Raw genomic sequence first — 17,497 nt, 5'->3', positions numbered from 1 at the left:
AAATTTTCAAATGAAACTGGTGTAAGTTGCTACGCAAATGTAGCAATATTATATTTCAATTGCCACCAATTGTTACTTACACAGTACAGACCAATTGTGTTTGCAAATGTTAGTCCTTCATAGAAACGCAACAAACAATCCTGACAACACGTATAGTGTTCACGGAATAAGACAAGAATTGGACTACTGTGCTGGAATGGTGAGATTCACTATAAACTCTCAAGAAGATCCACACGAATGTCTACTGTACTTACTACAAGTACTCAAAAACAAAAACATACCTATAAATGAAATCTTCCAGATTTTATACATGTGGAAACATACATGCACTCTCTGTAACAATTTGACACAGGAACAAATCCCTAATGAGCGATGTGTGTATGTATCCATACCTAATTTCCAAATCCATTCCATTTCAGCAACTTCTACAAAATGCAAACCATGGCAGATTATGTACTATCTGCAATTCAGATAATCGCTCCACCTTACTAATACAAACACATAGTAACTACATAATACTAATGCTTCTACGTTACAATGCAGATGGTACCAAAAACAAATGCAAGCTGACTGGGAAAAAAAAGTTATAAGCAGTGAAGTTATAAGCCACCATGGTTTTGATATGCTGCGATTGTTGTGGGGAGGACCTACAGTCTTGGTTGCATGGCCGTAGGGTGTAGGTCGTAGGTTATTCATCCAAGACTCTAGGCCCTGCCTACAGCCACTGCACCATATTACTGCCATAGATCAGACGTATAGATTTGAATATGTATGAAATGTGTGAAATTATACCTACTGTTTAATTTGTTGAGTTTCAATATATTTCTTACATGACTTTAGTACTTGGAGGAAATATGCTTTTCCAATTTCTGTGATAAAAGAAAAGAGCAGGTTAGTGTTTGGATTTTATAAAAACTTATTACATTGGATAATAGACATTTTAGCTTTTTTTTACCCTCATGTTGACTTTGCAAACCAGTGTACTGTGCATTTTGCTCCGTTTCTGTGTTTGTTTTTTAAATCATTGGGTCTGGGGTAAAAAAAATCCTTGCCGGATTAAAAAACACCTTTCTTTGCTATGCTACAAACTATTTCTTTGTTTCCTTTGAATGTTCACTTGTTGTTTCTGATTAATATTCTGTATGTTGGCAGGTTGCAGATTTTATAAACAGGTAAATACCTGTTGGCGTATTCTAACTGTGTATGTCTTGTTACAAATCTGTGGTATTCATTTATCTGTGTGGTTGTTATACAATCTTGGCCAGTTAGATACCTGTTGGCGTATTCTAACTGTTTATAGTCTTTTACTTGATTTTTTGATAATGTTGAAGTACACATTAGTTATTAAATTTTGTCTTTAAGAAGATTAAGTACGCGTTTGTAAGATTTGCTGGTAATCTCTGCTTTAGAGTAATGCTACTATCATTTCATTCGAACCATCCACATTTCTTTTAAATATATGCAGTGTAGTGACCTGCATTGGTTGTGGTGCCTGTGGGGTAGATTATACCTATTGTTGTGAAGGTTTTCTTACCAAGTGACACTTGCCCGTGTGTAAATCCAAGACTCTAGGTCCTGGCCACAACCACCACAGCATATCACACCCATTGTGGCTTATCACTGAACTATGTATAAATTTGGTGTTGGGTGCATAGCCTTCGGCCATGCACCCAGGACTAGGCCCTCCCCACAACCACATGATCCATGTTAGATATTATGGGTGTATCTATAGCTGTGATATGCTGCGGTGGTTGTAGCCAGGGCCTAGAGTCTTGGGTGTATAGCCATAGATAATTGAATCTATAGGCATGCAGTATATGAAACCCATGTTGGCTTATAACTTCAGTGCTTATAACTTTGTTTTTCAGTGCATGGCCTTCAGCCATGCACCCAAGACTCTAGGTCCTGGTCACAACCACCACTGCATATGACACCCATTGTGGTTTGTAACTTCACTAAGTATAAATGTAGTCTTGGGTGCATGGCCTTTGGCCATGCACCCAAGACTCTAGGCCTTCCCCACAACCACCTGATCGATGTTCGATACTACCGATGTATCTATTGCTGTGATATGCTGCAGTGGTTGTGGCCAGGGCCTAGAGTCATGGATGTATGGCCATAGATAATCGAATCTGTGGGTGTGCAGTATATAACACCGATGGTGGCTTATAACGCCACTGCTTATAACTTTGTTCTTGGGAGTATGGCCTATGGCCTACGGCCATGCCCCCAAGACTCTAGGCCCTGGCCACAACCACCGCAGCATATCACACCCATTGTGGCTTATAAATCATTAGCACACCCATACAATGAAACATCTTAACTGCAGCATATGCTCAATTTGCACCCAGGACTCTAGGCCGCCCCCACACCTACCAGATAGATATTCCATTGTATGGGTGTGATGTATGAATGTGATATGCTGCAGTGGTCTGGGCAGGGCCTAGAGTCTTGGGTGTATGGCCTACAGCCTGCAGCCATGCACCCAAGACTCTAGGTACTGCCCACAACCACCACAGCATATCACACCCATTGTGGTTTATAACTTCTCTACGTATAAATTTGGTCTTGGGTGCATGGCCTTTGGCCATGCACCCAAGACTCTAGGCCCTCCCCACAACCACCTGATCGATATGCGATACTATGGGTGTATCTATTGCTGTGATATGCTGCAGTGGTTGTGGCCAGGGCCTAGAGTCTTGGGAGTTTGGCCTACGGCCATGCACCCAAGACTCTAGGCCCTGGCAACAACCACCGCAGCATATCACACCCATGGCGGTGTATAACTCAGGAGCACACCCATAGAAACAAAAATGTTAACTACGGCATGTACTCAATTTTAAGGTTCGCTAACACCACACGTGTCCTTAGAATAGTTTGAACTTGCCTGCGCACAGAACAGACAGAGTACTATCCTTATGACACCCCTCATTTTCAGTAATTACAAACATCCCGGACAGAGCGGGCATGGCGAATACATCATTAGCACCTGCCGCCTAAACAAATACAGTATTGCATCCATCTCCTACTCTGTGAACCTGCCCAAGCACTGTGACACGCCAAAACACTCCCCAAAAAAGCATTTTACCTCTGGTCGGCGCCGTGCTGTCGGCAGATCCAAGATGTCGGCCGCATCCAAACAATCTGACGCACATCACGCCTCACTCCAGCCAATCGGAGGACACGTTGCGTGTCTGCGGTCATGACGCAAGCTCCTTAGTCAATCGGTATCTTGTCCACGGATCGAACAGGGAAGTGTGACCGCGGAGTGGACATAGATATCACTAATTTTTTTAGACCTACTTTTTGGTAGTTTTAAAGAAAACTACTGGACGGATTGGCACCAAATTTACAAAGCACACTTTCGGCACCAAGGTCCTCCTCTTGGCGCAAATTGGTGAAAATCCATCCAGCGGTTTGAGCTGTAGGCGTGCACAAAGTTTTTCCCCCATTCAGTCTATGGGGAAAAAAAGACATTTTGGGACCCCCCCTCTAACTTTTCCCCCCCTGCACCAAACATCACCAAACTTTGCAATAAAATTCAGAGTGGCCCATATGCATTTTTTTGTAAAGTTTGGTGAAGATTAGTCCAGAGGGAGAGGAGTTAGAAGCCACCCAAAAAGTGCTCTTCCTATGGAAACAGCAACTTAACCATAACTACACAGCCACTCTGACAAACAAAAACATTGCTCACGCCTACAGCTCAAACTGTTGGACGGATTTGCGCCAAATTTGCAGCAGGAGCAATGGCTTGGTCCTGAAAGCATGCTTTTGAAGATTTGGTGTAAATCCATCCAGTATTTATTTTTAAACGACCAAAAAGTAGGTCTAAAAAAATTAGTGATTTCTATGTCCGCTCCACGGACACATTTCATTGTTCGCTCCACGGACAAGACACTGATAAGCTAATCGGCTTGTGTCATGTCCGCGGACATACGACATGTTCGCTGATTGGCCGGGTTGAAGCGTGAGGTGAGTCGTATTGTTTTGATGCGTCCTCCATCTTGGATCCACGGACAGCACAGCGACAAACGGGGGAAAAGTACAACTTTGGGGACTGTGTTGGTGTGTAAGAGTGCTTGGGGAGGGTGGGGGAGTAAGAGATGGGTCAAATGCTGTGTTTGTTTAGGTGGCAGGGGACCCTGATGTGTTCATCATGTCCGCAGTCACCACGGCTGTCCGCAGACATAAAAAATGCACTTCTGGCTATTTTACTTTAGTATGATATTGGTTTTGGGTTGTTAGTACAGTGTTGATTGTATTTAATATCCTGTATAAGTAGCCAATATAGCACAGTTAAAATGTTTGATTCTATGGGTGTGTTGTGCTGCAGTGGTTGTGGCCAGGGCCTAGAGTCTTGGGTGCACTGCCATGCACCCAAGACTCTAGGCCCTGGTCACAACCACCGCAGCATAACAAACCCATTGAATCAAACATCCATCAAATATCCACAAATCTACAGTTTGTGTACTGTTTGATGATTTGTATAGTTTGTATGTGAAGTTTTGGCTAAGTCATGCAATTAAGATTGTAGAGTTTGGTAACAAGCACTGCAGTATAACATATCCATGGAAGTAAACATTTTGGATTGTGGTGTATGGTTAGATGTTTGCTTCAATGGTTGTGTTATGGAGCAGTATTTCTGAGTTGAATTAGTCTATATTTACTGTTTGATTTTTTGTGATTGGATATATTTTTTTCATGACTTGGGTAACTGGAGCAGATATTCTTTTTCAATTTCTGTGATAAAAGAAAAGATCATGTTAGTGTAGGTAATTCATAATGAGTTATTGCATTGCATAATAGACATTTCTGAATTATTTCGACCCTCATATTTAGTAGTTTACAAACCAGTATACTGTGCAATTTGCTCAGTTTTTGTATTTGTTTATTAAATCATTGGGTCTGTGGGAAAAATAATCCCTGTTCGATTAAAATAAAAGTTTTTTGTTATGGTACAATATATTTATTTCTATGTTTTCAGTGTTTATTTGTTATTTCTGGCTAATGTTCTATCAATTGGCTTGTTGCAGATTTTTTGGGGCAGTTAGATACCTGTTGGCGTATTTGAACTGGTAATTTTTATTTATATTTTCAAGTTACTCATCTATCTGTTGGGTTGTTGCAGAGTTTTGGGGCAGTTAGATACCTGTTGGCGTATTCTAACTGTTTATTTCTTTTTATATTTTAGTGGTATTGATTTATCTGTTTGGTTGTTGCAGAATCTTGGGGCAGTTAGATACATGTTGGCATATTCTAACTGTTCACAGTTTTCTAAGTGAAGTGTTGTTAATGTTTATGCACAGATTAGTTATTAGTTATTAAATTTTGGTTTTAAGAATATTAAATAAGCGTTTATAAGATTTGCTTTAGAGTAATGGTAATGGTATTATCATTACATTCGAACCATCCACAATTCTTTCTTATATATATGCAGTGTAGTGACCTGCATTGGTTGTGGCTCCTGCGTGATAGATTATACCTATTGTTGTGAAGGTTTTCTTACCAAATGATACTTGACCATGTGTGAATCCAGTCAGCTTGCAGTTGTTTTTGGTACGATCTGCATTGTAACGTAAAAGCATTAGTATTCCGTATTTACTATGTGTTTGTATTTGTAAGGTGGAGCGATTACCTGAATTGCAGGTAGTACATAATCTGCCATTGTCTGCATTTTGTACAAGTTGCTGAAATGGAATGGATTCACAGTTAGGTATTGATACATACACAAAGCGTTCATTAGGGATTTGTTCCTGTGCCACATGGTTGCCGAGGGTGCATGTATGTTTTCACATGTATGAAATCTGATAGAATTTCGCACAAAAGTGGCTCACGCGGCTGGCGCACAGTGTGCACGTGCGAATGTCTGCGCCAGCCGCGTGCGCTAAAATCGGTATCCGCGCACAGCGTATTCATGGATTACAGCCTCCAAAACCAGCTGTGGCGCAGAGTGGCGCAGCGACCCTGCAGCTGCGCCAGTTACGCCCCCAAGAACGCCCTCGCGCAAGGAAAAGCCATCAAAATTCCCAATTCATCGCAAAGGGCTGCGCTAACCGTGGACCAGTATACAGGGCTGCCAAACAGCAAACGGCGAGCGGGGAACATGTATTACTGGGGTGCGTGGGAAGTTCCACACACGATTTCAGCAGGGTATGTGTATTTCTGGGGTGCGGGGAAGTTCAACACGCGATTACAGCAGGGTACGTAATTTACAGGGGTGCGCGGGAAGTTCCACACGTGATTCCAGCAGGGTACGTGTATTTCTGGGGTGCGGGGAACTTTTACACGCGATTTCAGCAGGGTACCTGTATTACTGGGGTGCGCGGGAAGTTACACACGCAATTTCAGCAGGGTACGTGTATTTCTGGGGTGCGAGGAAGTTTAACACGCGATTTCAGCAGGGTAGGTGTCTTACTGGTGTGCGCGGGACGTTACACATGCGATTTCAGCAGGGTACGTGCATTTCTGGGGTGCGGGGAAGTTTGACACGCGATTTCAGCAGGGCACGTGTATTACAGGGGTGCGCGGGAAGTCCCACACGCGATTCCAGCAGGGTACGTGTATTTCTGGGGTACGGTGAAGTTTCACATGCGATTACAGCAGGGTACGTGTATTTCTGGGGTGCGTTGAAGTGTAACACGCGATCACAGCAGGGTACCTGTATTACTGGGGTGCGCGGGAAGTTCCACACGTGATTTTAGCAGGCTGCATGTATTACTGGAGTGCGCGGGAAGTTCCACACGCGATTTCAGCAGGGTGCGTGTATTACTGGGGTGCGCGGGAAGTTCCACACGCGATTTCAGCAGGGTACGTGTATTACTGGGGTGCGGGCAAGTTTCACATGCGATAGGCCCTGTGCGAGTGGGGTACGTGTATTTCAGGGGTGCAGGGGAGTCCTACACGTGAATTGGCAGTGTGGGTCCTCCCAGGTGTTCCGTCTACACCCTCCACGGCCCCTGCAGGCAGACCACACCACAGGGGACTACCCTGCACCCCTGGTCATGTCCCGCAGGCAGCCCATCCACCATGGGCATGCCCCCCCAGACAAACAACATGTCGCCTTGCAGTAGTGATCACCAACGCATTACCCCCTTGCACCCACACCACACAGCAGTGCAGGGCACCTGCCAGCAGGCGCACACTCATCTCCCCCAGCACCCCCACCCCCCAGCAGTGCAGGGCACCTGCCAGCAGGCCCCCACTCATGTCCCCTTGCACCCCACCCCCCAGCACTGAGGGTCACCTGCCAGCAGGCCCCCACTCATGTCCCCTTGCACCCCCACCAGTGCGGGGCACCTGCCAGCAGGCCCCCACTCATGTCCCCTTGCACCCCACCCCCCAGCACTGAGGGTCACCTGCCAGCAGGCCCCCACTCATGTCCCCTTGCAAAGCCACCCCCCAGCAGTGCAGGGCACCTGCCAGCAGGCCCCCACTCATGTACCACTCATGTCCCCTTGCACCCCCACCCCCCAGCAGTCAGGGGCTCCTGGCAGCAGGCCCCCACTCATGTCCCCTTGCAGCACCACCCCCCAGCAGTGCAGGGCACCTGCCAGCAGGCCCCCACTCATGTTTCCTTGCACACCCACCCCCCAGCAGTGTGGGGCACCTGCCAACAGGCCCCCACTCATGTCCCCTTGCACCCCCAGCACTGAGGGGCACCTGCCAGCAGGCCCCCACTCATGTCCCCTTGCACCCCCACCAGTGCGGGGCACCTGCCAGCAGGCCCCCACTCATGTCCCACTCATTTCCCCTTGCACCCCCACCCCCCAGCAGTGTGGGCACCTGCCAGCAGGCCCCCACTCATGTCCCACCCATGTCCCCTTGCACCCCCACCCCCCAGCAGTGCAGGGCACCTGCCAGCAGGCCCACACTCATGTCCCCTTGCACCCCCACCCCCCAGCATTGAGGGTCACCTGCCAGCAGGCCCCCACTGATGTCCCCTTGCACCCCCACCCCCCAGCAGTGCGGGGCACCTGCCAGCAGGCCCCCACTCATGTCCCACTCATGTCCCCTTGCACCCCCACACCCCAGCAGTGTGGGGCACCTGCCAGCAGGCCCCCACTCATGTCCCACTCATGTCCTCCTGCACCCCCACCCCGCAGCAGTGCAGGGCACCTGCCAGCAGGCCCCCACTCATGTCCCCTTGCACCCCCACCCCCCAGCAGTGCGGGGCACCTGCCAGCAGGCCCACACTCATGTCCCCTTGCACCCCCACCCCCCAGCACTGAGGGTCACCTGCCAGCAGGCCCCCACTCATGTCCCCTTGCACCCCCACCCCCAGTGCTTTAAGTGGGCCGGGGCCTGCCGGGGCCGGGCCCCGGCAGTCTCCATAAAGTGGGGCTGAGCCGGGGCCCAGCCGGGGCCCCCCGTCCCACACAACATTGGCGGGATGCATTATCCCGCCGTGGCCTCAGCCGCGACGGGAGATGCGCCCGTCAGTATGTCGGCCAAGCTGACAGAAGTGCCAGCCAGCCACAGCGACGCTGAGGCTGGTGGCACTTCTGTCAGTTAGTGTAACTCCCTCTGATGACCCCTCATCAGGGTCATCAGAGGAAGTTACTGTCCCTTTGTTTTCCCTCCCCAGGTCACTGACCCCCGCGGGCTCCGTGATCTAATATGCAGATTAAATCACGGAGCCCGCGGGTTCGCAGAGGGTGAAAGACGCCTCGGTCTCAGTCATCTATGTGCTCTGAGCAGATAAATCACAGAGCCCGAGGTGCCTTTCTCCGTCGGCAAAGCTTTATAAAAGATGCCTTGAACTGTGTACGTTTCAAGCCATCTTTTATAAAGGTAGAAATATTTCTATGTTTATAAAAGACGGCTTGAAACATGCACAATTCAAGGCATCTTTTATAAAGCTTTGTCGACGGACAAAGCCACCTTGCGGTTTGTTTTGTCCGTCATCAACACTTTATAAAAGATGCCTTGACTTGTTTACGTGTCAAGCCATCTTTTAGAAACATAGAAACATGTTACAAATATCTATGTTTATAAAAGGTGGCTTGAAAAGTACACAAACTATAGTAAGGTAAGCACACAAGTGTGCGTAACTTACTATGGTTTGTGCACTTTTCAAGCCATCTTTTATAAACATAGAAATATGTAACATTGCTATGTTTATAAAATATGGCTTGAAAAGTACACACACCATAGTAGTACGCATACAAACATATAAATGCTCACATACATTTATATATTTGTTTGCGCACCTTACTATGATTTGTGAACTTTTAGGCCACGCCCACAATGAAAGCCACGCCCCCAAACAAGGGCCCCCCTCAATTTCATACCCCACTTAAAGCACTGCCCACCCCCCAGCAGTGCGGGGCACCTGCCAGCAGGCCCCCACTCATGTCCCCTTGCACCCCCAGCAGTGCGGGGCACCTGCCAGCAGGCCCCCACTCATGTCCATTTGCACCCCCACCCCCCAGCACTGAGGGGCACCTGCCAGCAGGCCCCACTCATGTCCCCTTGCACACCCACCCCCCAGCAGTGCGGGGCACCGGCCAGCAGGCCCCCACTCATGTCCCACTCATGTCCCCTTGCACCCCCACACCCCAGCAGTGTGGGGCACCTGCCAGCAGGCCCCCACTCATGTCCCACTCATGTCCCCTTGCACCCCCACCCCCCCAGCAGTGTGGGGCACCTGCCAGCAGGCCCCCACTCATGTCCCACTCATGTCCCCCAGCACCCCCACCCCCCAGCAGTGCAGGGCACCTGCCAGCAGGCCCCGACACATGTCCCCCAGCCAATACGTCATCACAATCTAGATTCCTGGCCCTTATGGCCAGCCTCCACATGCCAAAGACCCACCCAATTATTGCACCCACCCACATAGAAATGCCAATTTCATGATACAACCCCAATGGCAAGTATGTAAATGAACACATGTCCATCACACACACACAATGGGTGCAAGTGAATGTGAAAACCCATATCATGACACGCATGAAACCAATGAGATAATACCACACATCGAAGTATTAAGAAATAAATGTATTAAAAGCAACATGAATGGAATTAAAAACAAACGACAATGGGAATTAAAAACGAAAAGCTGCATGTCTGTAAAATAATGAAAAACAACAAATCATAATCCAAAGGAAAGGTGTCCAAAGTCACAGTTCAAAAAATCAAATCCAAGGGAAAAACAAAAGTGAAAACCATTGCTCCATGGGTAAATAAAATAATAAAAAAGATGAATCCAATAGTAACTATATACAGAAGAACAATCCAGGGTCCATGATCCCAACTGAAGAAATGAAACCTATCAAAAATACTACCTAATGAAAAACTATATACAGAAAGGTGGTGCATTGTCCAAGCGCAACCAAAATAAAGAAAAAAGCAAAGGAAACCTAACACTATCTAACTATTTACAAGGGCAGCGGGCAAGTCCAACGGCTCACATGTTGATGTTCCGGGCCAGGGCATCATCGAACTCCTGCTCAATCTCCCGGAGGCGGTCCTCTTCCATGGCCCCGAGGGTTCGCAGGGACGATGACATCTGGAACTCCAGGTCCCTGCGAATGGCCTCGAGGCACTCGGCCCGCCTCAGGGCCCTACGCATGGAGTTCTCCGCCCTGACCATCGTGAGCCGTGCCTCTTCCGCCCGCTGCCGCTCCGCATCTATCGCATGGCCCAACCGCTGCCACACGGAAGACACTTCCCGTCCAGGGTCCTCCTGCCCTCCGGCCGATGCCTGCCCCTCCGATGATGAAGGCCCCGGGCCATCATGGCTCCCCACCTTGTTGCTGCTGTGCCGCTGCCTGTGCCCTGGCTCCTGCTGCCTGCACATCCTCCTCCAGCGGGGGTGCAGTTGTTGAGGTGCCCACCCCTGCTGGACGTCCGACTCCCGACTGTGGCAGGGATGTGTCCTCCACCAGCCTGGTCAGAGGCAGCTCCACAGGGCACCCAGGTGACACATGGGTGGGAAGATGACATGGAGGACGACTGGCACATAGGGGGTTCAGTTGAGGAGGGGGTCGGAACAAGGTCCACAAAACGGAGGAATCTGGCCATGGTGAGCTGTCCCAGTGGGTCAACGAGCCATGCGAGAAGACGTGCAGTCTCCTCATGAAAAGACTGCAGGTCAGCTCGCATGGCACGTTGACGCAATGCCACCCCACCAAGGACAGGCTCAACCCGGTGCTGGATAGCCACATCCGCAGGGAGAGGAAGGCCATTTGGTGTAAGCCAATCCCCTCCCTGAGAACGGGTCTGGACGTAGGTATCCCTGCTGGTGCAAGATGATGCAGTCACAGGATCGGGGACAGGATTACACACAGGCACCTCCGCGGCGGCCTGTGGTGCCTCCTGTCCCTGCCCCTGCCCCTGCAATGCACCACTAGCACCAGTGGAATCCTCACCTCCAGACCCCGTCTCTGTCCCTTGCACGGCCTCCTCCTCCACCAAACCCCCCACCAACCTGGATGACTCCGTGCCATCTTCCTCTGTTGGGCCCTGTGGGGTCTCAGCTGCCCCTTCGGCTGCCGAGGAGTCCAACTCCAACCTCCGCCTCTTGGACCTCCCCTCGGCAGCTGCGACCTGGGACGCGGCACCAGACTCCTCACTCCCCGACGAGATGACAACCTGGGAGGGGAGCCTGGCCTTGCGTCTCCGGCTGGAGGTGCGATCCCTGCCACTGTGCTCCACAGCACCTTCTCCGCCCTCTTCATCAGTTGACGCTGAAGACAGGGAGAGATAGGAGACAGGCATCAGGGCACTGTACAATGGACTCATACACACATGACAGTTGTACATGAGTGGCATTGTCAAACTTCAGACATGGCATCACAATCCCCAACACACATGTCATTGCAACTCACACACATGAACTATTCCACAGCCATATTGCAACAGCCAGCACCATCCATACACATACATACAGCATGAGCAGCCAAAGGTGAGCCAGACATCACATGAAACACAGGGAGTGCACTAGACATGCACACACGCCACCACAATTACATGGATGTGTACACCTCTGCCAACTGTCGCAGTGATGAGATTGGCATCCATGTCACATCTGGCAATCAGTCTTCTACATATCAGTCTCACATGCATCCATGTTGCATCACTGTTGCGCCCATGTCAAATACACACACATGCACATGGTGCAGATAGATGCAGCTGGAACCAACATCCATGTGTGACACCACAACCATGCCAACTTACATACACAGTAATCAAAACATGTGTGCTCACACATCTGCATTTGGCCTGCATGCTTACCCACACATACACCATCCATGTGTCTCACACATGAAAGGACTTGCCTGTGTCAGCTTCACAGCCCTGTACATACACATCCATACATGGCCCTACAAAACCACATGTACAACCTGCACACTACTGGCACACCACCACACGCACAGCTTCCAATCAGTATGCATGTACACTTACTGCTCGACTCCAGACTGGTCTGCCTCTCAAGGACCTGGACGTGGAGCACTGGGGGTATGCGTTCCAGGACCCTCATCTAATGTTCCGGCAGGTGGCCACAGCGCCCCTTAGCATCCGCTGCCTTCAAGAGGCGCCGGGCCCTGTTGAGGGTCCTGGACCTGAAGTCCTCCCAGCGCTTCTTGACATGTTGGAAGTCGCGGACTGCCACCCCCTCCGCGTTGATGGCAGTCACGATGTCCGTCCAGATCCAAGTCTGTCCTTCCTTGTCGGCGGCCGACCTTCCGAAGAGGGCATCATACTGCCCCAGGACTTGCTCCACCAGGACACCAACTTCGGTGGCAGTGAAACTGGTGGCTCTCTGGCTAGGGGTTGCCAATGGTGCCAGATGGTGTAGTGCCCGACATGGCAACCCCAGAGGCAGGTGTGGGTGGGCAACTGGGTCCTGGGGCTGGGCTGTGGAGCGATGGAATAGCAGTCGGGAGTCTTCGGTTCCAGCAGGGGAGGTCACAGCAACAGCACCCCGGGCTGACATGCAGGCAACAAATGGAAGGGCACGTGGGCAGCAGGCAATCAGGCAGCAGAAGATGGCAGGTGGGAGCGTGCTCGGGGCTCTGGGGGGCAGTAATTCCGCCTTCTGGGCAGGAGCGTGGTCTTCCGTGTGCGCACGCATGGCCAGCTTGATACGGAGTGATTTGGCACGTGAAAATCTAGCACGTCAGCGCGTAATTTGAGGAAAGGCCCTTAGCGCGTAAGCACATCAGCACGCGTACGCGATTTCATTGGACGAAAGGCCCTTAGCGCGTAAGCGCATCTGTGACGTGCACGCACAGGTGTTTCCCTGAACCCGGGTGCATGTTACACATCCAAGAACTGCACGTCCGAGTGTCAGCTCGTGTAATTAGAGGTTAGGGCCTTAGCGCGTATACGCGGAAGTGACGTTGGACGTGTGGGCCGGTTCAAAAGGTGCGTGTAGGACGTCATTTCCTTGTACGTGCTTTTTGTGGAGAGCGAGTGAGTGAATTCTGTACTTCTTGTCGGTTCACACGCGATTTACTTCACAGCATTTCTAGTTCGTACTCCCCATTACCTCTGACAGCTTTTTTCTGATTTTCTGTTGGGCCTGTTTCCTCAAACAGCATTCACTTCTTCTTTTGTCCTGTCTCCTCAGACAGTGTACAATTCTTCTTTTGGCGGGGGTGTTGCCAACACGCGCGTATTTTTCACGCTCATTTTCCAGGCAGACGGTGAGTCGCGCACATATTTACCAACTGTGCTTGCCCCGTGTGTCGCGTACCCCTTCAGAGGTCATTGTAGGCTGTGTGTAACATGCGTACGTTCATTTTTGTGTTTCTGGGTGCCACAGCGTAGTGCGGGTTCATCTTTCCACGCACGTGGTCTACGAGGGGTTGCGTGCACGTTATTTTCTGTTTTTGGGGTGCCTGTGCATTGCGTGACCCGTCATCTTTCCCCAGGGGTCACATACAGCCTTGCTAGAGTACTAGGGTACGAATTCCATCTAGTACCCTACCCCTTTGACCCCCCAATCGTCCAGGACAATAGTTTACTGCAACTCCCATACGCACAACAACATCAGTGCCATGGTTGAGAGGCGACCAAGCGGTAAGGGTGGCAAAAGTGGCCGAGCCTCAAGAGGTGGCCGTGGTGGGCACGGTAGGGGACGTGGCCAGGATTTGCAGGGTACCCCTAGCCCCCCATGTGTGGAGGACCAGTCAGGGACACCCGTGCCCCCCCCCATAGTTGAGGGAAATGTGGCTGACACCATCTCTGCTCAGCCTGGTTGGACCGGCCCATTGTGGTACCTGACCTGGCAGAGGGTGACTCCCAGGCTGACTTCCAGGTCGCCAAGTCTAGGCCACGTGTGGCGGTGCAAGTTGGTGTCACCAGGCCACGTGGATCAGGGGCAGCTATGTCATCTGCTGCCCTGAGTAGGCAGGGTGGGGAGGCTGCAGGGGCAGCTGCAGCTCCATCCACCCCAGCTCTGACTCTCCCAGCCAGGGCAGTGTTGGTCCCAGTCCATCTTGCTAACGTTCCCTCTGACTACGTAACACTTCAGCCAATGCCTGCACCAAGTCCCATGCTCAGTGTGCATTCCCACACTCCAACTAGCCAGTCCACCGGTGCTCCTGCCCCTAGTGGCCAGAGCGGCGTAGGCCACTCAGGATCCCCACCACCTTCCAAAAAAAAGAGGAAGAGTGCTTGTCCACTACAGGCTGATACCCCAGACATGGCTACACAGTCCGGCACGCAAAGGAAGCCTAGCTTCAATGATGCCGAACGTGATGCACTTGTGCAGTATGTGTCCGCACATGACAGCGAAATGTTGATCACTTCAGGGTGCAAGACCACACCTGCTCAACGTCAGGCACACTGGGTGTGATGGTGGGTGAAAACCCACTCTTGCTGCAGACCGTTCTCTCCAGGGGTGTCTCTGGGTGCACCTCCCCAGACCTCTATTCAGGTGTTGATTCGGATGATGAGACCAATGTGGCTTCACAGGTAGGTGTTTCTGGGAGGGATTCTGTTCTGTCCGACCCACCTGCACCAGGGGTACAGCCCACTATGGGGATGTCAGTGTTGGTAGGTCCACCTTTGGTGGTTACGGATGCAGGGCCACACTCCGCAACATCTGATCCTGTTCCTGGGCCAGCAGATCAGAGGGGGAATGCAGTCCTGCAGCCTCAGGCAGCGCTGACACAGCAGGGCACAGTTCGTCTTGCCCCAGACAGGTGTGGTGCCCGCCAACGCGGTGGCCGTACGCCACCAGGCAATACCGCATTGGGAGAAATCCATATACGGTATGGCAAACCAACAGGCAGCAGCATCTGAGATAATGGCTCAAGCTATGGAGAGGGTGGCCACTTCCATTGTCCCCCCCGAAAGGCAGATGGAGCAACTACAGCAGGCAACAGACTCCATTTGCCGATCACTCAGGGAGGACATGTTGGCGTCCAACACGGACAGACGGGCGGCCCTGGACACTCTGCGGGAAGCCAATTCTTTAGAGTCCCAGGGCCAGAGGGAAGCCCTGAGGGTAGAAGTCCATCATCTCAGGCAGACTCTTGTGGACCTTGAGGCTTCCACTGTCATGAGGACAGAACAGCTGCTGGAGCGGGTCACACGTACGCTCTCAGCAGAGATGCAGGCAACTCGGGAGGAGGTCCGGGCATCACGTCAGGTGGTCCATGGGGATCTCCGCACCATATTCCTCCAGAACGAGACCTTCCACACTCGCATGCTTGCTGCCATGGAGGACCAGACTAGGGCTTTGCGTGGGCTGCCTCCCATAGCACCACCACCTCCTGTGGCGGCAGCAGCACAGGGTGATGAGAGCGACCACAGCGATTCTGAATCTCTCACGATAGCGTAGCCGTGCAGGCCATGAGCCCATGGAGGTGTTTTTTTTTCACAACATCCACACAGGTGGCTGTTGGTGTGCACCCTGTCCTTGGACCTCCTGGGTGGCCTCCCCCACACCCCCTGGCCCCCATATGACCATTTTTGATTTTTGGTTTTTGAGTCTTTGAGTTTTTGTTCCAGTGTGTTGCCTTGTGTGGCTCCCGTGGGCATCCACTGTATTCGGGCTGGGCACATGCAGGCTTGTCCTGAGTTTGGGTTAGATGCTTGGGTTCATGAGACACACACCCCTCCTGCTTCCCGTTTCCATGGGCTTGCAAAGGGTGTGCCCAAGTGACAGTGACTTACACAGTGACGTTGGACTCCCATGACATGTGTGGGCAGTCTGTAGTCAATACTGTGTATACATTCCTAGTGCATATTGTTGTAGTATTGTACACTGCATGGTGTATTGATGTGTGCTTGTGCATCTATGTCTCCCTCCTAATTTGCAGGTTCATTCCTCATGTCTTCACAGGGCCGTCTACTTTGGAGATGGAGTTCATGTTGTAAGCAGTGCACTTCCAGATTTGCGTGGCACCAATACTGTACAGTTGGAAGTGGTTGATGTGCTAGCATCACCAGGTTGTAAGACTATGTATCCTTTAACTTAGTACTGTCATGTGAATGCTATGTTTGGGGTTGGCTAGCAGCATTGTATTGTGGTAAGTCTTTGGTCATGTGTGTTGTCAGTTCTACATTAATGGGAGCATATTGTGTGTGGCCATTTTCCATTCGGGACACTGTACTTTGTGACACTTGTGTCATGTTTTGGGGATTCCTTTGTTTGCTCTCACATAGCATGACATGCCATGGTGTGTTGGGTGGCGGTGCTGGGGCGGCGTTAGGTGACATGGCACTGTTGTCATGTTGTACCTTGCAAGGGGGTAATGATTTTGGCAGCATAAAAGTGTGTCTTTTGATGACACAGCATTGGTGGTGTTTGTGTAGGTAGGGATGCACACAATGGAACACTTCCAGGTGAACAATCTCTGGCTGGTATGGTTGTGACAGTTGACTGTCACTTGACTCATCATCATTGATAGTCAGCTGGTATGTGCCAGGGTTGTGTGCACTCCACAGTGGTGTGATTTTAGGTGAAGTAATTAGCCACCAGCTGCGTACGGGCTGCCTCACCCCGTGCCCTTTCCCCTCCCATGCGCAGCGGGCGTGCATGTGGCTGGGGATGTGGGGGCACCACCATGTCCACGGGTAGGCCCCGGCGTGTTGCAACGTTGTGCAGGGCACATGCTGCCACTATGATCCTGCACACTACTGGGGGAGCGTATAACAGCTGCCCGCCAGAACAGTCAAGGGAGCGAAAGCGTGACTTGAGCACTCCGAATGTGCGCTCCACTATGCCTCGGGTTGCAATATGGGCTGTGTTGTATCTTACCTTGGGTGGCGTGGTGGGGTTCTGAATTGGCGTCATCATGTGGGTGCTCAGAGGGTAGGCACTGTCCCATGGGGAGGTGGTGATGGGTATCATTAGTGGGGTTGTGACATTACTCAGTATCTGACATGCATGTGCTGTGGCATTTATACTCACCGATCAGCCATGTATCGCCATGCCGCCCAGCTTCTAGGTCCCGGTTTAGGGTTGACATTCTGTAAATGAAACTGTCGTGGGTGGACCCTGGATAGTTGGCATATACTGAGGTGATGATTCCCTTGGCAT

Source organism: Ambystoma mexicanum, chromosome 9 (assembly GCF_040938575.1).
Source record: "Ambystoma mexicanum isolate Mex_15411 chromosome 9, UKY_AmexF1_1, whole genome shotgun sequence".
NCBI classification, from domain to species: Eukaryota; Metazoa; Chordata; class Amphibia; order Caudata; family Ambystomatidae; genus Ambystoma; species Ambystoma mexicanum.
Note: the sequence above shows the minus strand (reverse complement) of the source record.